This window comes from Oncorhynchus clarkii, chromosome 23 (genome assembly GCF_045791955.1).
Source record: "Oncorhynchus clarkii lewisi isolate Uvic-CL-2024 chromosome 23, UVic_Ocla_1.0, whole genome shotgun sequence".
Lineage (NCBI taxonomy): Eukaryota > Metazoa > Chordata > Actinopteri > Salmoniformes > Salmonidae > Oncorhynchus > Oncorhynchus clarkii.
In genome coordinates, this window is record NC_092169.1 from 19,793,742 (window position 1) to 19,820,001 (window position 26,260).

General features: G+C 41.4%; 1 protein-coding gene across 1 annotated transcript in view; it reads right to left on the reverse strand.

Annotated features, from left to right (window-relative positions):
- LOC139381452 (attractin-like protein 1) overlaps positions 1-26,260 on the reverse strand; it is a 337,715-nt gene that overhangs the window by 308,744 nt on the left and 2,711 nt on the right. The gene's annotated exons all lie outside the window — the stretch shown is intronic.

The following is a 26,260-nucleotide window of genomic DNA, read 5'->3' on the forward strand; positions in this document are numbered from 1 at the left end:
CTGCTCGACCTCATGCACCCTGACCTTGATTGCCTTCACAGTTTCTGTCAAAGTCCCAAAAGTCTTTGAGATATGAGCCAACCTTGTGTCCACCTTCATGAGTTTATAGTGGCCAGTAGGTCACTCTGAGTGGGTTCTGTAAGGAGCTCTTGGGAGCTAGCATCTTCAGCTAACTCCTTGTGGGTCAGCGATGTTGGCATTGGTCTGTTGTCTCATCCAAATTATCTTGCTTAGCGCCCCCTTTTTTGGTGCCTTTTCCTCTTGTCATCTTGTCACACAATGTTTGAAATTATAGGTTGTGAGAGATTAAGAGCAATATGAATTTGTTGGTGCTCATGGGTCCTTTTATATGGAAAGGATCATAGCTATGAAGCCTCTCTCACACAATGTTGGTGTTGGTGACTTAACTCTTCCCACAGCTTAACTAAGCAGTCAGAACATAGCTAGAGGCAGCTAAGAAAAATAAACCACATGAGCAGGCCCAGGAAAGAACACGGCCAAATAACCCAAATTAAGTAAAATAATCAAACCACACTGTGTAGTTTAAACCACCACACCCACACACCACCACCCAGAAAATGCTTGGGTTATGAAATCAGTTATGAAAAGAGCCATTTTGAAATGGGGGTGTGGACTCTGCTTTCCAGGGTGCATTCATGAGTGGTCATTAGTGCAGCTTGACAGAAAAGGAACAACTAAACGCATCCAGCAGGGAGAGAAAGACAGAAATAGAGGGTGAGAGAGAGAGAAAGATGGGGAGAGTAAGAAAGAGAGAGATCAAATGACAGACAGGGCATGGGGGTGAAGGAAGAAAAGCCCAAAAAAGCTGAAGTAATCACAGCGCACTCGGTTCAATCGCAGGTTTTGTTGTGAACCCTACATGAACCATCACTCCACTCCCTGGTGTTCCCATGTGTTCCTAGAGAGAGAGATGCACTCAGCCAGGCAAACCATAACAACTCCCACAGGGACACACAGAATCCATAACACTGAGTGAACATTCTGCCCTAGACACCACTGAGACACAGCTTGACAACGCCAACGGTCAAGGAGTTGAAGTGCGTAATACCTCCCTTGGAGACGTCACACGGGGAGACATTTACAGCAATGCTGTGCAATCTATCAAACTACAGTTCAACTGACTAAACCTAACTCAGCATATGTACAAACAGATGCTGATTCGACAAATGGACGCACACACACACACACACACACACACACGAAATTAAAGGGATACTTGGCAATGAGGCCCTTTATCTACTTCCCCAGAGTCAGATGAACTCGTGGATACCATTTTTATGTCCAGTATGATAGAAGTTAGAGCTAGTTTCCGAGCCACTGCTAACTAGCGTTAGCGCAATGACTGGAAGTCTATGGGTATCTGCTAGCATGCTGGAGAAGTAGATAAAGGGCCTCATTGCCAAAATCCCAAAGTATCCCTCACATCCTACACACAGTCTCACACTGATTCAACAATTTCTCCCACACACACATGACAGTGACAAAAAATACACAATGAAACCTATAACTACAGATAGACAAATTAATTCAATACAAATTGCTGACAATTCTTAGCACCTCCACAGATACCTCACTGGCTCAGAATATAATCATTTGTGCAAGAGGGAAGGGCAAACCAAATGACCCCAATTTGTAGCAGACATTTATTTAAATTGATTATTTTCCCCCTCTGCATCTTAATAATTGGCCTGGTCCATTAAAGAAGGATAACAATTCATCTTACTTGACAATCTCACACCACAATTGCGCCTGGCACTTAATTGATCTGCTCAGCCTATTGTTCTTGGTGAATAGCATAAAGAGCAGGGGGACTGGGATTGCTACGATTGGGACAAATTATCATTGATCGCTCTGCTTTTGTGGAGCATGCCAAAACTGGCATGACATCATCGACTGGGGGAGAAAACTATTGTGAGGTGCAGGGTTCTATGGTTCTAACTCCCTGTTGATGGAAGCGACTCCACACTGAAGCAGACGCTCTTTCACGACTAACAAAGACTGACTGACACAGACACTGACAGACCAGAGAATGGTAGGCAGAACCACTGTCAAACTCCCATTTAGGAAGAGAAAGGAATGCCAACATTTACATGTTGAATGCCCACATTGTAATAGCTATTCAATTGATGAGCTCAAGACAGACCACCATCAGAGAAGACTAATACCTCCTTCAGAGACGGAAGGCGTCTGTCAGAAAGAGATTTCACCATGGCCATACTCACACAAGGCGGAGAAATAATTTTAAATGTACTAATTTGATTTATATGTCTACATAAACAGTGGGTACACTGAACAGAGATGGATACATACAGTGTTTACAAACATCTTAGAAAGAAAGCAGACCACATTGTTCCACTTTTCAAATCACAACAAGCATTCTGTCATTCTTCATGGTAATCGCATTGTGATGGTGACGGTCACAGAAAACATAGTGACATCGTTGGAGCCTCCTGGCCTTCTAGTCTCTGGGAAAATAGGGAGAGCATGAGTCATAAGTTACACAGTTCCAAGTGTGTGTGTGTGTGTGTCTATTCTTACATGAGGGATGGCCCTCTCTCTCATCATAGCAGGATTAACCTTTTACGGCAGTGGGATAAATCAGGGTCACACAGTGTTTCTTGGTAGTCTTAAACAAATCTACTTTGAAGCAAAAGTATAGACCTCGCACACGTGGTTATGCATCCCAATATTGCACTTTATATATACTACCTTTCAAAAGTTTGGGGTCACTTAGAAATGTCCTTGTTTTTGAAAGAAAAGCACATTTTTTTTGTCCATTAAGATAACATCAAATTGATCAGAAATACAGTGTAGACATTGTTAATGTTTTAAATGACTATTGTAGCTGGTAACAGCTGATTTTTTAATGAAATATCTACATAGGCGTACAGAGGCCTATTATCAGCAACCATCACCAGTCTCAACGTCAACAGTGAAGAGACGACTCCGGGATGCTGGCCTCTGTCCAGTGTCTGTGTTCTTTTGCCCATCTTAATATTACATTTTTATTGGCCATTCTGAGATATGGCTTTTTCTTTGCAACTCTGCCTAGAAGGCCAGCATCCTGGAGTCGCCTATTCACTGTTTTTTATTTACCTTTATTTAACTAGGCAAGTCAGTTAAGAACAAATTCTTATTTTCAATGACAGCCTAGGAACAGTGGGTTAACTGCCTGTTCAGGGGCAGAACAGCTTGAACTTGCAACCTTCCGGTTACTAGTCCAATGCTCTAACCACTAGGCTACCCTGCCGCCCCATGTTGACGTTGAGACTGGTGTTTTGCGAGTACTATTTCATGAAGCTGCCAGTTGAGGACTTGTGAGGTGTCTGTTTCTCAAACTAGACACTCTAAATTACTTGTCCTCTTGCTCAGTTGTGCACCGGGGCCTACCACTCCTCTTTTTATTCTGGTTAGAGATGGTTTGCTCTGTTCTGTGAAGGGAGTAGTACACAGCATTGTATGAGATCTTCAGTTTCTTGTCAATTTCTCGCATGGAATAGCCTTCATTTCTCAGAACAAGAATAGACTGACAAGTTTCAGAAGAAACTGGCCATTTTGAGCCTGTAATTGAACCTACAAATGCTGACGCTCCAGATACTCAACTAGTCTAAAGGCCAGTTTTATTGCTTCTTTAATCAGTACAACAGTTCTCAGCTGTGCTAACATAATTGCAAAAGGGGTTTCTAATGGTCAATTAGCCTTTTAAAATGATAAACTTGGATCAGTTAACACAACGTGCCATTGGAAAACAGGAGTGATGGTTGCTGATAATGGGCCTCTGTACACCTATGTAAATATTCAATTTAAAAAATTTGCTGTATCCAGCTACAATAGTCATTTACAACATTAACAATGTCTACACTGTATTTGTGATCAATTTGTTGTTATTTTAATAGACAAAAAATATAGCTTTCCTTTCAAAAACAAGGAAATGTCTAAGTGACCTCAAACTTTTAAACGGTAGTGTACATCTCAAAAGACTGAAATATAACAAAGGAGTTTGACATAGAAATACCAGATTTTCTGAAATTAAAAAACATATCATATTTATTAATTATGAAATATATGAATAACGTTCCACCCATAAGTCCACTAGAGGGCACTCAGTCATTCAACTACAGGAAAGGGCTACCTCACTCTCTGGACAGATGGCCATTCAGCTCTCCCCCACCCCACCCTTCAAACACATAGCTCAGCTTAACACAGTGGCAATTTCAGTTCACTGTGCACAAAAAAATACCCACTATCAGCTGCGTCATCACTGTACCACGCCTGAGGCTTAAAACATGCATAACGGTAATCACACACACACACACACACACACACACATTGTGTATGAGAAACACATGTTTGGTGATGTAAGAGGTCACTCCTGTGTTCTCAGACAACTAAAATATGTAGGATACGCCTGTGAGAACTAGACAGAACTAGACTCCTACGCCTGCTCTCCCTAAAGTATGCACATGAACACCAGGACAGCCATTGCCCATCAACCATTTCACAGAAGTTTGGGAAACATTAACTGTTCCTAGGGCAGGCAAGCCATTTCTACAGTAGATCTGGTCAGACATTTAGGTTTGTTTCAAATGAAATGTGTCTATTTTCATTTACTTCATTGTGGATGCCATTGGGAGAGACGATTATCTTGATCCACAGGGATCAAAAACCAAAATGGCTATATTTATATCAGACATGCTCTTTAATATCATGCTGTTTTACAGGTAATCCTGGAGGGGCGAACCAGGTGTTTGTGGTTTAGATGTTGAGTCTCCAGTATCTCAGTCATCAAATTGTTCAGTCCACCACATCATAGCTGTGTCTAAATGACCACAAGGGAACTCTGTTTGTAATGTCATGAGCATTGTACAAAAACAACATTAAATTCAGTATATTCCCGTATTTATAAGACACGCACAGCAGCCCGATACAATACAGTGCATTTATGAAATGTGGTCTAGTGGAAGGAGCTCTGAGGGGCTTGTCAGTAGACCAGGGAGTAGAAGAGCAGCCCATTCTCATTTAGAAGTCTCAGAGGTCTGTATGAATCTAGAAAGGCCCTAACTGTGTTAATATTCAGAGGCCACATCCTGATGTGGTGCGAGCAGGGTCATGTGCGATGGATGTTCTTGTACTATTTGCGTGCACACTCCCTGTACAGTAGTTATTTTGTGCAGGGATGTTTCTCACCACCTCGCCTGTATACAGTATGTGACACCATTTTCAGAAAACCCCCAGAGGGTTTGGATGCTGAGGAAACTGAGAGGCTGTGTAAAAAGAAGTGCTTGATGTTCTTTGCTCTATAAATACAGAGTGTCGTGTTCTCAAAACAACTTTTACAATCCCTCCTCTCAGAGCTGTTCAGGCTGTCCGTGCAGGAAAGAAGGCCTTCATGTTTTGGATACTTCACCCCTCCTTGGCTACATATGCATGAGGTCTCTAGCAGTTTTCACACTCTGATCTGTTTCCAAATTCCACGTCCCGAGCTAAGTTAGAGAAGCACATCAGGACTGGAGGGACTGAGGAGGAACAAATGCAAATAGAGTAGATAAGGGGGGATGCAGCAACGAATACAGATTGTAATATCCGTTTCGTTTTGGCTATTTACATCACAGAGATTCTATGGTGCTCCTCAGAGCTTACAACAACTTCTAGAAATGCAGATAAGAAATGGAGGGAAGGGGATAAGGGAATGGAGAGAGGGGGGCGAGGGAATGGAGAGAGGAAGGGTGAGGGGAAAGTAACAAGCAGACCGGCTATCTAGATTCATTAATTAAGATACTGTGCGTTCCCCCTCACCAGGATGCTCTCTGATTAACATTGTGTCCATATCTTTATGATTCTCATATTCTTGTCAAAAAGGAATTTGATTTCTGTGGGAATGACGTTATAATTAGGCAAGTACAGCTAATATAGAGATGTATAACTACTTGAATCTTCCCTTCGGAGTTCAGTGTTCCGAGTTCAACGGCTTGTACAATGTTTGATCAATTCAGTGCACGTGACACCAGCAAGTGCTGCTTGACAAATAAATGAACTAAATGAATGCCCTCAGCATGTTTGTAGTGAGATGAGATTCAGGAAAAAAAATCTAATTAGGAAAGTCTTGAAAAGGCAAGTTTAAACGACCAGAGGCCTAGAATCCCCCATATCAGAAGTTTCCTTTGAAAGATCATAATATTATTATCCCTCGCTAAGTGCACAATATACTGCAGATTCACTAGAGGAAAAGGAAACACATTTACTGGTTCTGTAGCAATTATGTATTTTCAAACTATACCACTTTATAAATATGAGCAATAGGTTTTTGGTGAAACTAACCGTTTGATCACCAAGGTAGAGTCAAGAAAGAAAGAGAGAAAGAGAGAGAAAAAGAGAGAGAAAAAGAAGAGATTAGATAAAAGGAGGGAAAAGTAAAGTGTGTAAAGAGTATAGGCCAACATGGGCCAAGCAGGAGGCAATCGCCTCAAATATATGTCCACTCGTAAACCTCACATTTTCCTACAGTTGAAGTCGGACGATTACATACACTTAGGCTGGAGTCATTAAAACTTGTTTTTCAACCACTCCACCAATATCTTGTTAACAAACTATAGTTTTGGCAAGTCGGTTAGGGCATCTACTTTGTGCATGACACAAGTAATTTTTCCAACAATTGTTTACAGACAGATGATTTCACTTATAATTCACTGTATCACAATTCCAGTGGGTCAGAAGTATACATACACTAAGTTGACTGTTCCTGTAAATAGCTTGGAAAATTCCAGAAAATTATGTCATGGCTTTAGAAGCTTCTGATAGACTAATTGACATAATTTGAGTAAGTTGGTGGTGTACCTGTGGATGTATTTCAAAGCCTACCTTCAAACTCAGTGCATCATGGGAGAATCAATAGAAATCAGCCAAGACCTCAGAAAACAATTGTCGACCTCCACAAGTCTGGTTCATCCTTGGGAGCAATTTCCAAACGCCTGAAGGTACCACATTCATCTGAACAAACAATAGTTTGCAAGTATAAACACCATGGGACCACGCAGCCATCATACCGCTCAGGAAGGAGACGCGTTCTGTCTCCTAGAGGTGAACGTACTTTGGTGCGAAAAGTGCAAATCAATCCCAGAACAACAGCAAAGGACCTTGTGAAGATGCTGGAGGAAACAGGTGCAAAACTATCTATATCCACAGGAAAATGAGTCCTATATCGACATAACCTGAAAGGCCGCTCAGCAAGGAAGAAGCCACTGCTATTAAACCGCCATAAAAAAGCCAGAATACGGTTTGCAACTGCACATGGGGACAAAGATCATACTTTTGGAGAAATGTCCTCTGGTCTCATGAAACAAAAATATAACTGTTTGGCCATAATGACCATCGCTATGTTTGGAGGAAAAAGGGGGAGGCTTGCAGGCCGAAGAATACCATCCCAACCATGAAGCACGGGGTGGCAGCATCATGTTGTGGGGGTACTTTGCTGCAGGAGGGACTGGTGCACTTCACAAAATGGCACCATGAGGTAGGAACATTGTGTGGTTATATTGAAGCAACATCTCAAGACATCAGTCTTGGTCGCAAATGGGTCTTCCAAACGAACAATGACCCCAAGCACACTTCCAAAGTTGTGGCAAAATGGCTTAAATATAACAAAGTCAAGGTATTGGAGTGGTTATCACAAAGCCCTGACCTCAATCCTATAGAAAATGTGTGGGCAGAACTGAAAAAGCGTGTGCGAGCAAGGAGGCCTACAAACCTGACTCAGATCTTACACCAGCTCTGTCAGGAGGAATGGGCCAAAATTCACCCAACTTATTGTGGGAAGCTTGTGGAAGGCTACCCGAAACATTTGACCCAAGTTATACAATTTAAAGGCAATGCTACCAAATACTAATTGAGTGCATGTAAACTTCTGACCCACTGGGAATGTGATGAAAGAAATAAAAGCTGAAATAAATCATTCTCTATACTGTTATTCTGACATTTCACATTCTTAAAATAAAGTGGTGATCCTAACTGACCTAAAACAGGGGATTTTTACTAGGATTAAATGTCAGGAATTGTGAAAAACTGAGTTTAAATGTATTTGGCTAAGGTGTGTGTAAACTTCCAACTTCAACTGTATAAGAGGACAGAGAATAAAATAACAAAAGTGCTTCATTGCCAGATGTGCAAAACTGGCAGAGACAATTTTTTTTGTCCTGCATTCAAAACAATACATAAACTTAATTTGACCTCTTTATCAGGCTGTAAGAGTATGAGCTAGCATTTTTTAAATTTAGGATGCCAGCGAGTGCTCGTAGCCTGAATTTTGTTTTTGGCAGCATCTCGGTTGAAACTGTGTTTGTTTGTGGAAATAATTAATGTATGGGTTAGCTGCAAGTTGCAAGATCTGTCTAGCTCTGTTTGTAGCATCCAGCCTATGGGACAGTCAGACAGTCACACTCAGGGAAACAGACTAGAGAGGGCTGCAGTGCCATAAAAAGCACAGATATCAAAATCAATAGACAAAACAAAGCAAGCTGTTTCCACTCTGATAACTAAACATATTTTACTGATTACAATAGAACCACTCTAACGTCAAGCACAGTCAATGTAAGGATGAACCACATGTTTTTTTTTTCATGCATCTGTCTGTCTCTCATTGATTGACACATAAGCTTTTATTAACATCACACAGCATCTGTGCAGTTCCAACTTCCCTATTTGCCACTGATAATGAACTTGTTGTAATCCACTAAACTATTTGATTCACCCTAATGAATCAGATGCTCTCGGAAATCCCAGAACAAAAATATTGCATTATTGCGTCAGATGATGTTACGTGCGTCTGTCCAATAGAGATTCCCCCAGAGAGGAACTGTACACTTGCCATTTCTGACATTAAAATCTGGAGATTTACAAAACAAACAAAAAAACTTTAATACAGACAGCGTGGACATAAAATCAGCCAGGGCAAATGTAAGGACAAATCATTTTTGGTTGAGAGCATAAACAAACTCAATGGTTTGAATGGGATGAAATGACCAGCTTTCATCTGGATATAGATGGTGGCACTTCATTAAATCAATGTGCTGCCTAGAATCCCTCTTCAGCGCCCCACACTCAGGTTAGATTCAGTTCCCATTCTCACATGACTTGGCATTACCCTCCACAAACAGTACTAGTCCCACATAAAACTGGACCAGTGACCCCTAAATCCTAAAAGATTGAGGTAAAGAGCATCCTCTGCTGAAAATGGATTACATTTAAATTAGATTTAGATTACTCAAATTAGTTGTCCTTAGATAATAAATGGTTGGTATTTAGAAATATGACAGTAATTACAGGTATTTCACAGTAGTTTCAAGGTATATAATGCAAATAGGCCTAAGTAACATTACAGCTCTAAAATAGTTCCACCATTTTTTAAATAATTTGTTTAAATTTATTGCAGCAAATACCTTAATTCATTGTAACCACATCATCTACCTGGGCCGTTTAATTTTAAATATCAAATGTGCTGTCATTTGCATCCTGATGATAGACATGCACCCAATCAAATTCTATTCAGCAAGATCTGACAAGTGTGACCCAGTAGTGTCTACCCTTTCTTTTAAATAGTGAGTCCAGAGGACGATGACAAATGGTCCAAGTGTGAAAGTTGCTGGATGATGCAAAGGTGCTGATTCCCTCAACTCCTCACATTAGGCCAATACTGGCCATCAATCAAGGCCTGTACTAAAGGAAAAATCTGCAGACCCTCCCCTAAGCCAACTCTACACTCAGAGATGGTTGATCAATGTTCATAATCAAATAAGCCTACATATTCACTATTTCCAATCACGTTGACCAGTTTTAAGAGGCTTTCACACTCAATCTGCCAGCAATAAGTAATGTGTTCATTATCAATCACAGCACTTTACGTGTGAGTAGGAATTTACTATTTTCCACTCAATCTATACAGGTAGACAGCCATGAACCACGGGACACACTCTTTTCACACCATTTCGCCCGGTGGTCGGTGCTATACGCCACGGTGGGCGTAGATTTCAGCACGCATACGAGTACACAAAGTGTTGAGAATGAGACGAGCACTTGCTCATGTCCAGATCATGGAATCTACTCAACACACCGCTATGCCATAGAGTACAGGTTGGCTAAACCTAACTACAGTAATGGATGTTACTGTTTCACCAGAGAGCCACAAAGAAGAAGTAAACAAATGTAATCACTGAATTCAACTTATGTTTGCTATTTCATACTGCCACAGAATAGAAAGAAGATAAACAAATGATTGTGTATTTGAATTTCGCATTGTTTAAAGTTGATATCATTCACGCAGAGTAATGAGACTGGGTGTGTAAGTATGCCTCCAGGATAATATGGTAAAGTTGGTCTCATGTATAGGCCCTTGAGCAAATAACTAAGACCAAGGACACCGATTAGATTCATCGTTTTTTAAAGGTCCAATGCTGCCGTTTTTTTATTTATCTCAATATCAAATCATTTCTGGGTAACAATTAAATACCTTTTGTCAAAAATACCTGATGGTTCAGAACCTTTAAGGGAAACATGGGAAACAGATCTAAAAGGAAGAAATTGAGGAGAACCATTGGTTACAGATATGAAAATGCTCATACCTGCTCCTACAACCAAAGACATAAAATACTGCAATTTAAGATAATTCATAGGACTTACTACACTCCTACCAGAATGCATGTAATGCACACAGAAATGTCACATCTCGTTGGGAGATGCAAAAAGCACAAAGGAACCCTATTACATATGACGTGGTCCTGTGACAAATTGACACCATTTTGGGATAATGTATGTGCGATTTCTTCATTGTGTCTAGGAACCTCTAATTACCCATCTCCACGATTATGCCTTTTGAGAAATATACAGTGCCGTCAGAAAGTAATCATACCCATTGACTTATTCCACATTTCGTTGTGTTACAGCCTGAATTCAAAATTGATTTTATATTATATTTTCTCACCCATCTACACACAATACCCCATTACAACGAAGTGAAAATATGTTTTTAGAAATTGTAGCAAATGTCTTGAAAATACATCCGTGAGTTTTTCTGGGTACGTTTCTAAGAGCTTTGAACACTTTGATTGTACAATATTTACAGATTTTTTTTATTTTTTATTATTCAAGCTCTGTCATGTTGGTTGCTGATCATTGCTACACAGACATTTTCAAGTCATGCCATTGATTTTCAAGCCGATTTAAGTCGAAGCCGTTATTATGCCACTCAGGAAAATGTAATGTTGTCTTGGTAAACAACTCCAGTGCATATTTGGCCATGTTTTAGGTTATTGTCCTGCTAAAAGGTTAATTTGTCTCCCAGTGTCTGTTGGAAAGCAGACTGAACCAGGTTTTCCTCTAGGACTTTGCCTGTGCTTAGCTCTGTTCCGTTTTTTTTATCCCCCCAAAAAACTCCCTAGTCCCTGCCAATGACAAGCATACCCATAACATGATGTAGCCACCAACATGCTTGAAAATATGAAGAGTGGTACTCAGTGGTGTGTTGTGTTGGATTTGCACCTAACATAAAGCTTTGTATTCAGAACATAAAGTTAATTTCTTTGACAGATTGTTTGCAGTTTTACTTTATTTAGTACATTGTTGAAAACGGGATGCATGTTTGGGAATATTTTAATTCTGTACAGGCTTCCTTCTCTTCACTCTGTCATTTAGGTTAGTTTTGTAGAATAACTACAATGTTGTTGAACCATTCTCAGTGTTTCCTATCACAGCCATTAAACTCTGTTTTAAAGTCACCATTGACCTCACTGTGAAATTCCTAAGAGGTTTCCTTCCTCTCTGGCAACTGATTTAAGAAGGACACCTGTATCTTTATAGGGACTGGGTGTATAAATACACCATCCAAAGTGTAATTAATAACTTCAACATACTCAAAGGGATATTCAGTGTATGTTTTTGTTCTACCAATAGGTGCCCTTCTTTGTGAGGCATTGGAAAACCTCCCTAGTCTTTGTGGTTGAATCTGTGATTGAAATTCAATGCTCGACTGAGGGACCTGACAGATATTTAATGTGTGGGGTACGCAGGTGAGGTAGTCATTCAAAAATCATGTTAAACACTATTATTATACAACAACATTTGGAAAACGTCAACGGGTGTGAATACTTTCTGAAGGCACTGTAGATATTGATGATCAATATCAGAGAACGTTTTGTAATCTACTGTAGGTCTAATTGCTGCAACAACAAAAAATATATAGCCATCAATTGGGGCGACAGGTAGGTTAGAGCGTTTGGCCAGTAACCGAAAGGTTGCTAGATTGAATCCTCGAGCTGACAAGGTAAAAAAAAAAAATTATGCCCCTGAACAAGGCAGTTAACCCACTGTTCCCCGGTAAGCTGCCATTGTAAATAAGAATTGGTTCTAAACTGACCAAAATAATTTGTTCACTACATGACCAAAAGTATGTGGACACCTGCTCGCCGAACATCTCATTCCAAAATCATGGGCATTAATATGGAGTTGGTCTCTCATTTGCTGCTATAACAACCTCCACTCTTCTGGGAAGGCTTTCCACTAGATGTTGGAACATTGCTGCAGGGACTTGCTTCCATTCAGCCACAAGAGCCTTAGTGAGGTCGGGCACTGATGTTGGGCGATTAGGCCTGGCTCGCAGTCGGCATTCCAATTCATCCCAAAGATGTTCAATGGGGTTGAGATCAGGGCTCTGTGCAGGCCAGTCAAGCTCTTCCAAACCGATCTCGACATGCTGAAACAGGAAAGGGACTTTCCAAAACTGTTGCCACAAAGTTTGAAGCACAGAATCGTCTAGAATGTCATTGTATGCTGTAGCGTTAAGATTTCCCTTCATTGGAACTAAGGGGCCTAGCCCGAACTATGAAAAACAGACCTATACCATTAATCCTCCACCAAATTTTTTTACAGTTGCCACTATGCATTCAGGCAGGTAGAGTTCTCCTGGCATCCACCAAACCCAGATTTGTACGTCGGACATCCAGATGGTGAAGCGTGATTCATCACTCCAGAGAACACGTTTCCACTGCTGCAGAGTCCCAATGGCAGCGAGCTTTACACCACTCCAGCAAATGCTTGGCATTGCACATGGTGATCTTACACGGAACCCAAACCGGCTGCGAGCGTGCGCCATCGTGCATAAATGTATTTTGTTCCCCCACACCAAAAGCGATCACAACACGCAGGTTAAAATATCAAAACAAACTCTGAACCAATTATATTCATTTGGGGACAGGTTCGAAAAGCATTAAACATGTATGGCAATTTAGCTAGCTAGCTTGCACTTGCTATCAAATTTGTCCTATTTAGCTAGCTTGCTGTTGCTAGCTAATTTGTCCTGGGATATAAACATTGAGTTGTTATTTTACTTGAAATGCACAAGTTCCTGTACTCCACCAATTAATCCACACATAAAACGGTCAACCAACTCGTTTCTAGTCCTCTCTCCTCCTTCCTGGCTTTTTCTTCTCTTGACTTTATATTGTGATTGGCATCTTTCATAAATTAGGTGCATTACCGCCACCGACCTATTTCTTCTTTCAGTCACTCACGTGGATATAACCAATGAGGAGATGACAAGTGGGTACCTGCTTCTATAAACCAATGAGGAGATGGGAGAGGCAGGACTTGCAGCACAATCTGCATCAGAAATAGAACTGACTTCTATTTAAGTCCTTGGCAAAGCAGACGCTCGTTGGTTTGCAGTGTGGGTGCAATAATTGAATAATATAGATTTCTACATTTATTTTTGCAACGTTCGCGCTCGCGACGCGATTGGTGTAGTCAGCCTGTTAGACTTGTGTGCTGCTAATCGGCAATGGAAACCCATTTCATGAAGCTCCCGACGAACAGTTATTGTGCTGACTTTGCTTCCAGAGGCAGTTTGGAACTCGGTAGTGAGTGTTGCAACCAAGGACAGACGATTTTTACGCTTTACGTCTTTTTAAACAACTCATACACTAAAAGGGCATTATCATTATTTTCATAATTTCACAGTATTATTCCAACCTCATAGTGTGGAAATATAAAAACACAGGAAAATCTAGTTTGACTGCACCGGGCCTTTAACCTCTCTTGGGTAGAGGGCAGTATTTTGTCATCCGGATGAAAGCTTGCCCAAAGTAAACTGCCTGTTACTCAGGCACAGAAGCGAGGATATGCATATAATTGATAGATTTGGATAGAAAACACTCTAAAGTTTCTAAAACTATTAAAATAATGTCTGTGAGTATAACAGAACTGATTTGGCAGGCGAAACCCCGATGACAAACCATCCAGGGGGAAAATAATTTGAGGTCATAGAATTTTCCAATTGTTTTCTATGGGATACCCTTATTATGTCAGGAAAACAACCTCACACTCAACGTCAACAAAACTAAGGAGATGATTGTGGACTTCAGGAAACAGCAGAGGGAACACCCCCCTATCCACATCGATGGAACAGTAGTGGAGAGGGTAGCAAGTTTTAAGTTCCTCGGCATACACATCACAGACAAACTGAATTGGTCCACTCACACAGACAGCATCGTGAAGAAGGCGCAGCAGCGCCTCTTCAACCTCAGGAGGCTGAAGAAATTCGGCTTGTCACCAAAAGCACTCACAAACTTCTACAGATGCACAATCGAGAGCATCCTGGCGGGCTGTATCACCGCCTGGTATGGCAACTGCACCGCCCTCAACCGTAAGGCTCTCCAGAGGGTAGTGAGGTCTGCACAACGCATCACCGGGGGCAAACTACCTGCCCTCCAGGACACCTACACCACCCGATGTCACAGGAAGGCCATAAAGATCATCAAGGACATCAACCACCCGAGCCACTGCCTGTTCACCCCGCTATCATCCAGAAGGCGAGGTCAGTACAGGTGCATCAAAGCTGGGACCGAGAGACTGAAAAACAGCTTCTATCTCAAGGCCATCAGACTGTTAAACAGCCACCACTAACACTGAGTGGCTGCTGCCAACACACTGACACTGACTCAACTCCAGCCACTTTAATAATGGGAATTGATGGGAAATGATGTAAATATATCACTAGCCACTTTAAACAATGCTACCTTATATAAATGTTACTTACCCTACATTATTCATCTCATACGCATACGTATATACTGTACTCTATATCATCGACGGTATCCTTATGTAATACATGTATCACTAGCCACTTTATACTATACTATGCCACTTTGTTTACATACTCATCTCATTTGTACATACTGTACCCGATACCATCTACTGTATCTTGCCTATGCTGCTCTGTACCATCACTCATTCATATATCCTTATGTACATATTCTTTATCCCCTTACACTGTGTACAAGACAGTAGTTTGGAATTGTTAGTTAGATTACTTGTTATTACTGCATTGTCGGAACTAGAAGCACAAGCATTTCGCTACACTCGCATTAACATCTGCTAACCATGTGTATGTGACAAATAAAATTTGATTTGAATTTGATTTGATTTGATTTGATTATTAGGATTGCAGTTCCAATGGCTTCCACTAGACGTCAACAGTCTTTAGAAAATGTTCTATGTTTTTCTTTTGAGAAATGAAGAAGTAGTCCTATTCATTGTAAGTGTCACTCCAGGTGGACTCTACTGTTTTGGTACGCGTGAACAGGAGCGCGCTCCACGTTATTTTTATCCGGTATTAGAAACAGTTTTTTCCGTCTTAACTTGTATCGATTATTTATGTTTTAGGGTACCTGAGGTTGGATTAGGGCCTGGCCGCAGGATTTCAGGTATGGATGTGAGTGTCTTGTTGTTTTACTCGCTTATATAGCCTTTGATCATCTAGGCACGCTCCAAACATCGAAACATTGTTGCAACCAGTGGTGGGAAAAGTACTAATTGTCATGCTTGAGTAAAAGTAAAGATACCCTAATATAAAATGACTCAAGTAAAAGTGTTGTTTGAAATGTTTAGACTACGTTTAGACTACGTTTACAGGTAATTTATTAGATAGTTTGTAGGCATGTTGGGCGAGTTGAAACCGGTGTATTTCTGAATCAAACGCTCCAAATAAATTGACATTTTTGGGACATAAAGAAGGACATTATCGAACAAAAGGACCATTTGTGATGTTTCTGGGATATTTTGGAGTGCCAACAGAAGAAGATCTTCAAAGGTAAGGCATTAATTATATCGCTATTTCTGACTTTTGTGTCGCACCTGCCTGGTTGAAAAAAGATTTTCATGTGTTTGTATGCGGGGTGCTGTCCTCAGATAATTGCATGGTGTGCTTTCACCGTAAAGCCTTTTTTAAATCTGACACAGCGGCTAGATTAACAAGAAGTTAAGCTTTATTTTGATGTATAACACATACATTTTCAAGAAGGTTAAATATTTGAATTTAGTATTTTTGAATTTTGTACTCTGCAATTTCACCGGATGTTGGCCAGGTGGGACGCTACCGTCCAACCTGCCCATAAGAATTAAAGAAGCCAGAAACACAAATAATTCCTCTGAGTAACCACTTTTCCATCCACAGTTTTAATTGCATACAAAAAACACAACAACTGTGATGGAAACTGGATGAGCTTGATGCTGCTTTCCAATAAATATTGAGGGTCTTATTCTGGTGACATGATGATCGATGCTTGGCTGCTGTTTAACAAGTAAAAATATTCTTGCTCTTATCCCTAATCATCTCATTATGTAGACTAGCCAACCTGCACTATCTGCGAGTTGTTGGCTAGAGTGCAGGTGCACATTTGCTATTTAATGCACCAGTTTCTGTGACAGTAGAGTTGAAAATGCAATGGAAACACATTGAACTTTTGATTTTTTATTCGGTACATGAAAGCTTGAAGGGATACTTCAGGATCTTGGCAATGAGACCCTTTATCAACTTCCCCAGAGTCAGATGAACTCGTGGATACCATTTTTATGTCTCTGCGTGCGGTTTGAAGGAAGTTGCTAACTAGCGCTAATAGAATTGCTGACTAGCGTGCTAGCTGATAGCCAATGAATACCATTACTTGTGCTAACACTAGTTAGCATTGGTTCATCAAACTACCTCTAACTTCTTTCATACTGGACAGAGACATAAAAATTAGAGCCTGACCGATATGGGTTTTTAACCTAACCCTGACCTTAACCCTTAACTATTTTAAACATCAACTTCAATGGGGGTAGGCACGCCATAACGATCCCAGATAGCACAAACCATGACAGTACATTGTGACAAACACAAGCTAACTTCATTACGACAATGTTTTCTTACAGAACCCATGTTCCTTACTGTTATCCAATACAACATGTATTGGCTATACATTTCAACTGCAAAGGGCATGCACTGATGATTGCAAACATTTATGCAGGCAAATGCTTACCGCACTGGTCACACATTCTAATGTAAGCCAACTCACGTTAGCTACTTATCTCATCATGAATATAAGGACATGGGGAAAGGGGGATACCCAGTCAGTTGTACAAATTAATGCCTTCAACTGAAATGTAGGAGGTGTGGAGGGCTGCCTTAAATCCACATCCACGTCATCGGCGAACAGTGGGTTAACTTCTTATGGCTGGGGGCAGTATTGAGTAGCTTGGATGAATAAGGTACCCAGAGGTGCCCAGAGTAAACTGCCTGCTACTCAGTCCCAGTTGCTAATATATGCATATTATTAGTATATTAGGATAGAAAACACTCTGAAGTTTCTAAAACTGTTTGAATGATGTCTGTGAGTATAACAGCTCAACAACTCAACTTGCAGACTTGTTTTCGAGTTGCTGTGCGTTTTGTTGCCAACCTGTTTTTCTACCTGACAAATTTACGGCTTTTACTTTTTAATTAGCGTTTATATTTTTATTTTTATTTTTTATTTTTTTTCCTCAACTTTTTCACTCCGGACGCTTTATCTGGACACGATTCGTCAGGACCTCCAACAGCCGAAGCTAAGTAGTAACATTAACATGATGCCTTCTAATTGCAGTCGCTGTACTCGCCTTACGGCGAGGATAGCTGTGCTACAAGCCCAGCTTCAGACGCAATCGCTAGGCAAGAGTAATTTCAGTGTAGGAAAGGATGAAACAGCGTCTGTGCCACCAGTAAGTACAGATAGTAGTATAAATCCCCTGGCACAGTCCCCGCAGCCGGACAACTTTCTCACGGTTTCTGGAAGGAAATGCTGTAGGAACGCTCAACCGGTGTCGCTCATTCAGCCGACAGAAACTTTCAACCGGTTTTCCCCATTAAGCAGCGGGTCGGAGTCAGAGGCCGAGTCTTCTCTGGTCTCCTCCCGTTACGGGGTCTGAGACGCCGAAGCTTCCCACCATTAGCTCTGACAAATTGAAAACTCTAGTCATTGGCGACTCCATTACCCGCAGTATTAGACTTAAAACGAATCATCCAGCGATCATACACTGTTTACCGGGGGGCAGGGCTACCGACGTTAAGGCTAATCTGAAGATGGTGCTGGCTAAAGCTAAAACTGGCGAGTGTAGAGAGTATAGAGATATTGTTATCCACGTCGGCACCAACGATGTTAGGATGAAACAGTCAGAGATCACCAAGCGCAACATAGCTTCTGCGTGTAAATCAGCTAGAAAGATGTGTCGGCATCGAGTAATTGTCTCTGGCCCACTCCCAGTTAGGGGGAGTGATGAGCTCTACAGCAGAGTCTCACAACTCAATCGCTGGTTGAAAGCTGTTTTCTGCCCCTCCCAAAAGATAGAATTTGTAGATAATTGGCCCTCTTTCTGGGACTCACCCACAAACAGGACCAAGCCTGACCTGCTGAGGAGTGACGGACTCCATCCTAGCTGGAGGGGTGCTCTCATTTTATCTACCAACATAGACAGGGCTCTAACTCCTCTAGCTCCGCAATGAAATAGGGTGCAGGCCAGGCAGCAGGCTGTTAGCCAGCCTGCCAGCATAGTGGAGTCTGCCACTAGCACAGTCAGTGTAGTCAGCTCAGCTATCACCATTGAGACCGTGTCTGTGCCTCGACCTAGGTTGGGCAAAACTAAACATGGCGGTGTTCGCCTTAGCAATCTCACTAGGATAAAGACCACCTCCATTCCTGTCATTATTGAAAGAGATCATGATACCTCACATCTCAAAATAGGGCTACTTAATGTTAGATCCCTTACTTCAAAGGCAATTATAGTCAATGAACTAATCACTGATCATAATCTTGATGTGATTGGCCTGACTGAAACATGGCTTAAGCCTGATGAATTTACTGTGTTAAATGAGGCCTCACCTCCTGGCTACACTAGTGACCATATCCCCCGTGCATCCCGCAAAGGCGGAGGTGTTGCTAACATTTACGATAGCAAATTTCAATTTACAAAAAAAAAAATGATGACGTTTTCGTCTTTTGAGCTTCTAGTCATGAAATCTATGCAGCCTACTTAGTCACTTTTTATAGCTACTGTTTACAGGCCTCCTGGGCCATATACAGCGTTCCTCACTGAGTTCCCTGAATTCTTATCGGACCTTGTAGTCATAGCAGATAATATTATAATCTTTGGTGACTTTAATATTCACATGGAAAAGTCCACAGACCCACTCCAAAAGGCTTTCGGAGCCATCATCGACTCAGTGGGTTTTGTCCAACATGTCTCTGGACCCACTCACTGTCACAGTCATACGCTGGACCTAGTTTTGTCCCATGGAATACATGTTGTGGATCTTAATGTTTTTCCTCATAATCCTGGACTATCGGACCACCATTTTATTACGTTTGCAATTGCAACAAATAATCTGCTCAGACCCCAACCAAGGATCATCAAAAGTCGTGCTATAAATTCACAGACAACACAAAGATTCCTTGATGTCCTTCCAGATTCCCTCTGTCTACCCAAGGACGCCAGAGGACAAAAATCAGTTAACCACCTAACTGAGGAACTCAATTTAACCTTGCGCAATAACCTAGATGCAGTTGCATCCCTAAAAACTGAAAACATTTCTCATAAGAAACTAGCTCCCTGGTACACAGAAAATACCCGAGCTCTGAAGCAAGCTTCCAGAAAATTGGAACGGAAATGGCGCCACACCAAACTGGAAGTCTTCCGACTAGCTTGGAAAGACAGTACTGTGCAGTACCGAAGAGCCCTTACTGCTGCTCGATCATCCTATTTTTCTAACTTAATTGAGGAAAATAAGAACAATCCGAAATTCCTTTTTGATACTGTCGCAAAGCTAACTAAAAAGCAGCATTCCCCAAGAGAGGATGACTTTCACTTTAGCAGTGATAAATTCATGAACTTCTTTGAGGAAAAGATTATGATTATTAGAAAGCAAATTACGGACTCCTCCTTAAATCTGCGTATTCCTTCAAAGCTCAGTTGTCCTGAGTCTGCACAACTCTGCCAGGACCTAGGATCAAGAGAGACGCTCAAGTGTTTTAGTACTATATCTCTTGACACAATGATGAAAATAATCATGGCCTCTAAACCTTCAAGCTGCATACTGGACCCTATTCCAACTAAACTACTGAAAGAGCTGCTTCCTGTGCTTGGCCCTCCTATGTTGAACATAATAAACGGCTCTCTATCCACCGGATGTGTACCAAACTCACTAAAAGTGGCAGTAATAAAGCCTCTCTTGAAAAAGCCAAACCTTGACCCAGAAAATATAAAAAACTATCGGCCTATATCGAATCTTCCATTCCTCTCAAAAATTTTAGAAAAGGCTGTTGCGCAACAACTCACTGCCTTCCTGAAGATAAAAAATGTATACGAAATGCTTCAGTCTGGTTATAGACCCCATCATAGCACTGAGACGGCACTTGTGAAGGTGGTAAATTACATTTTAATGGCATCGGACCGAGGCTCTGCATCTGTCCTCGTGCTCCTAGACCTTAGTGCTGCTTTTGATACCATCGATCACCACATTCTTTTGGAGAGATTGGAAACCCAAATTGGTCTACACGGACAAGTTCTGGCCTGGTTTAGATCTTATCTGTCGGAAAGATATCAGTTTGTCTCTGTGAATGGTTTGTCCTCTGACAAATCAACTGTAAATGTTGGTGTTCCTCAAGGTTCCGTTTTAGGACCACTATTGTTTTCACTATATATTTTACCTCTTGGGGATGTTATTCGAAAACATAATGTTAACTTTCACTGCTATGCGGATGACACACAGCTGTACATTTCAATGAAACATGGTGAAGCCCCAAAATTGCCCTTGCTAGAAGCATGTGTTTCAGACATAAGGAAGTGGATGGCTGCAAACTTTCTACTTTTAAACTCAGACAAAACAGAGATGCTTGTTCTAGGTCCCAAGAAACAAAGAGATCTTCTGTTGAATCTGACAATTAATCTTAATGGTTGTACAGTCGTCTCAAATAAAACTGTGAAGGACCTCGGCGTTACTCTGGACCCTGATCTCTCTTTTGAAGAACATATCAAGACCATTTCAAGGACAGCTTTTTTCCATCTACGTAACATTGCAAAAATCAGAAACTTTCTGTCCAAAAATGATGCAGAAAAATGAATCCATGCTTTTGTCACTTCTAGGTTAGACTACTGCAATGCTCTACTTTCCGGCTACCCGGATAAAGCACTAAATAAACTTCAGTTAGTGCTAAATACGGCTGCTAGAATCCTGACTAGAACCCAAAAATGTTATCATATTACTCCAGTGCTAGCCTCTCTACACTGGCTTCCTGTAAAAGCAAGGGCTGATTTCAAGGTTTTACTGCTAACCTACAAAGCATTACATGGGCTACCTATCTCTCTGATTTGGTCCTGCTGTACATACCTACACGTACGCTACGGTCACAAGACGCAGGCCTCCTAATTGTCCCTAGAATTTCTAAGCAAACAGCTGGAGGCAGGGCTTTCTCCTATAGAGCTCCATTTTTATGGAACGGTCTGCCTACCCATGTCAGAGACGCAAACTCGGTCTCAACCTTCAAGTCTCTACTGAAGACTCATCTCTTCAGTGGGTCATATGATTGAGTGTAGTCTGGCCCAGGAGTGGGAAGGTGAACGGAAAGGCTCTGGAGCAACGAACCGCCCTTGCTGTCTCTGCCTGGCCGGTTGCCCTCTTTCCACTGGGATTCTCTGCCTCTAACCCTATTACAGGGGCTGAGTCACTGGCTTACTGGGGCTCTCTCATGCCGTCCCTGGAGGGGGTGCGTCACCTGAGTGGGTTGATTCACTGATGTGGTCATCCTAACACGTTGGACGTGATAGCTAGCTAACGTTAGTAGGCGAACTATCGTCTTGCTTATCGGCTGCTTAGAGATGAACAACTAAACAAACGAGGCCTAATCGTAGATTCAGCAATGTGTAAATTGCAATGTGTTTTTATATCATGAAGTAATGAAATTGCTAGCCAGCTAAAGACATGTAGCAAATATTTTTTCCCCATTTGTTTTAAAGGAAAGAAGTGGGAAACCTGATCACATTGCACTCCATTGCATTGGCTTGGCAGGAGAAAACAGTTCTGCCCAACTAAATTTTTTAACAGACAGCTGTGTTCTGTTCATTCTGGGCTTGCTAGCCAGCCAAGTTATTTGTTTATTCTGTTGATGAGTCTGTTTAGCTAGCTTGCTAACTAGCTGCATGCAGTGTCTGTTTACCTAACTTTAGGTTTGGTGTTACTAATTAAAATTAGAGGCTGAGTTATTTTACTCTTCTGTAAACAACTGAACAAGCCTAAAAATATGCAAAACTGTTAACAAAAAGATTGGACCAATAGCAGAGGTTAATTTCGTCCCCCTTGCCTCTGCTTGAAGGACATATCACCCTGACAACCTTCAGCTGTAAAGAACTTGTTGGGAACCTCCCAGCCACTAGGATAGTCACCATATCCCAGGTTCTTATTATGGAGTGTGCAACATCACAGTGTTATATAGAAATAGATTCACCCATGTTATTGTTTATCATGCAGATTTGTCAGAACATTGTAACTTATGAAGCTCATTCTTCTTATTCAGATGTGATTTTCTGTCCCAGGGGATTGCACTGTGTGCAAGCCTTCCATGTACTGAACAAGTTTATGAATGTTGGAGGTTAATCTACTTAAAATGTCCCTCACTTGGGAATTACCTATTTTGTACAATGGACTTTATTTTAAGGACTCATGCACAGATACAGGAAAACCAATAAAAGTATTAATATTTATTCAAAATGACAAGTGTTGATGTCTCCATGTTTCTGGTTTTGAAGTTTGGGCATCTGGTGCCTGCAGTTCATCTGTCTAATCCCCTGCAAGGAGATTGTAATATTATTAATGCATTTCAATGCTGTATTAATTTAATTGAATATATACAGTACCAGTCAAAAGTTTGGACACACCTACTCATTCAAGTGTTTTTCTTTAGTTTAACTATTTTCAACATTGTAGAATAATAGTGAAGACATCAAAACTATGAAATAACACATACGGAATCATGTAGTAACCAAAAAAGTGATAAACAAATCAAAAAATATTTTATATTCGAGATTCTTCAAAGTAGCCACCCTTTGCCTTAATGACAGCTTTGCACACTCTTGACATTCTCTCAACCAGCTTTGTGAGAGTCAACTGGAATGCATTTCAATTAACAGGTGTGCCTTGAATGAGTAGAAACTGAAACACTGGAATGAGTAGTTGTGTCCAAACTTTTGACTGGCACTGTATATGTTTGATATGCATTTATATCATTATATTGGACATGTTATCCTTCATCACATGCCAGTATTTGTAGCAAATGCATTTAGCTTACATTAGGATGAAGTAGCCTAGGCCGCCTTATCTAGTTAGACTGCATCATATCACCTTTCAATATCAGTTATCAACTAATATGAAACCATGTTATCCTGAATATCAGTGTAAGAGAGATAGACACTGTAACCTTACATTGCAGAATAGAATATCCCCAAAATAATGGTGTTAAATAAAACATAGGCTATAGAGTTTTGGGCTAATGTGAAAACATGGACCCACTAACGATCCCGCTCATAGAGGTTTACGATAAGCGATCATTCAATAACGTTTGGCTACTTACTCATTAGATAACTGTCCATTTGGCCCAACTGGAACAGGGGTGCGTCTCCCATTCGTTTTTGGAATACAGATTTTTTTTTTGTTTGTTGGCAGCAAAATCCCAGTGGTCGCAAAAGCAAACTAACTGCTCCTCATCATCATCCTCCATTTTTGTAAGAATTGTAGTCACGTATTCGAATTCTCCACAGCACAAACATTCCTCCTTTGAGGAATTGGAGCGCAATTGCCACAACTGCATGACCAGTCGGTCTTGATCCTGGGGATGGGTTGGATCTGTGGTACAGCTACTGCTGCGTCTTAGGTGGCAAGAGCAGCAGCGGACATCTGAAGCTTAATTTGCCTCAATTCTTTACCCGAATACTCAAGCTCAAATACAGTGCCTTGCGAAAGTATTCGGCCCCCTTGAACTTTGCGACCTTTTGCCACATTTCAGGCTTCAAACATAAATATATAAAACTGTATTTTTTTGTGAAGAATCAACAACAAGTGGGACACAATCATGAAGTGGAACGACATTTATTGGATATTTCAAACTTTTTTAACAAATCAAAAACTGAAAAATTGGGCGTGCAAAATTATTCAGCCCCTTTACTTTCAGTGCAGCAAACTCTCTCCAGAAGTTCAGTGAGGATCTCTGAATGATCCAATGTTGACCTAAATGACTAATGATGATAAATACAATCCACCTGTGTGTAATCAAGTCTTCGTATAAATGCACCTGCACTGTGATAGTCTCAGAGGTCCGTTAAAAGCGCAGAGAGCATCATGAAGAACAAGGAACACACCAGGCAGGTCCGAGATACTGTTGTGAAGAAGTTTAAAGCCGGATTTGGATACAAAAAGATTTCCCAAGCTTTAAACATCCCAAGGAGCACTGTGCAAGCGATAATATTGAAATGGAAGGAGTATCAGACCACTGCAAATCTACCAAGACCTGGCCGTCCCTCTAAACTTTCAGCTCATACAAGGAGAAGACTGATCAGAGATGCAGCCAAGAGGCCCATGATCACTCTGGATGAACTGCAGAGATCAGCTGAGGTGGGAGACTCTGTCCATAGGACAACAATCAGTCGTATATTGCACAAATCTGGCCTTTATGGAAGAGTGGCAAGAAGAAAGCCATTTCTTAAAGATATCCATAAAAAGTGTAGTTTAAAGTTTGCCACAAGCCACCTGGGAGACACACCAAACATGTGGAAGAAGGTGCTCTGGTCAGATGAAACCAAAATTTAACTTTTTGGCAACAATGCAAAACGTTATGTTTGGCGTAAAAGCAACACAGCTCATCACCCTGAACACACCATCCCCACTGTCAAACATGGTGGTGGCAGCATCATGGTTTGGGCCTGCTTTTCTTCGGCAGGGACAGGGAAGATGGTTAAAATTGATGGGAAGATGGATGGAGCCAAATACAGGACCATTCTGGAAGAAAACCTGATGGAGTCTGCAAAAGACCTGAGACTGGGACGGAGATTTGTCTTCCAACAAGACAATGATCCAAAACATAAAGCAAAATCTACAATGGAATGGTTCAAAAATAAACATATCCAGGTGTTAGAATGGCCAAGTCAAAGTCCAGACCTGAATCCAATCGAGAATCTGTGGAAAGAACTGAAAACTGCTGTTCACAAATGTGTGTTTACGGACATATTCAATCAATCCCTATCCCAGTCTGCTCTTCCCACATACTTCAAAAGGGCCACCATTGTTCCTGTTCCCAAGAAAGCTAAGGTAACTGAGCTAAACGACTATTGCCCCATAGCACTCAATTCAGTCATCATGAAGTGCTTTGAGAGACTAGTCAAGGATCATATCACCTCCACCCTACCTGACACTCTAGACCCACTCCAATTTGCTTACCGCCCCAATAGGTCCACAGACGACGCAATCGCAATCACACTGCACACTGCCCTAACCCATCTGGACAAGAGGAATACCTATGCAAGAATGCTGTTCATCGATTACAGCTCAGCATTTAACACCATAGTACCCTCCAAACTCGTCATCAAGCTCGAGACCCTGGGTCTCGACCCCGCCCTGTGAAACTGGGTCCTGGACTTTCTGACAGGCCACCCCCAGGTGGTGAGGGTAGGTAACAACATCTCCACCCCGCTGATCCTCAACACTGGGGCCCCACAAGGATGCGTTCTCAGCCCTGTACTCCATGTTCACACATGACTGCGTGGCCATGCACGCCTTCAACTCAGTCATCAAGTTTTCAGACGACACTACAGTGGTAGGCTTGATTACCAACAACAACGAGACGGCTACAGGGAGGAAGTGAGGGCC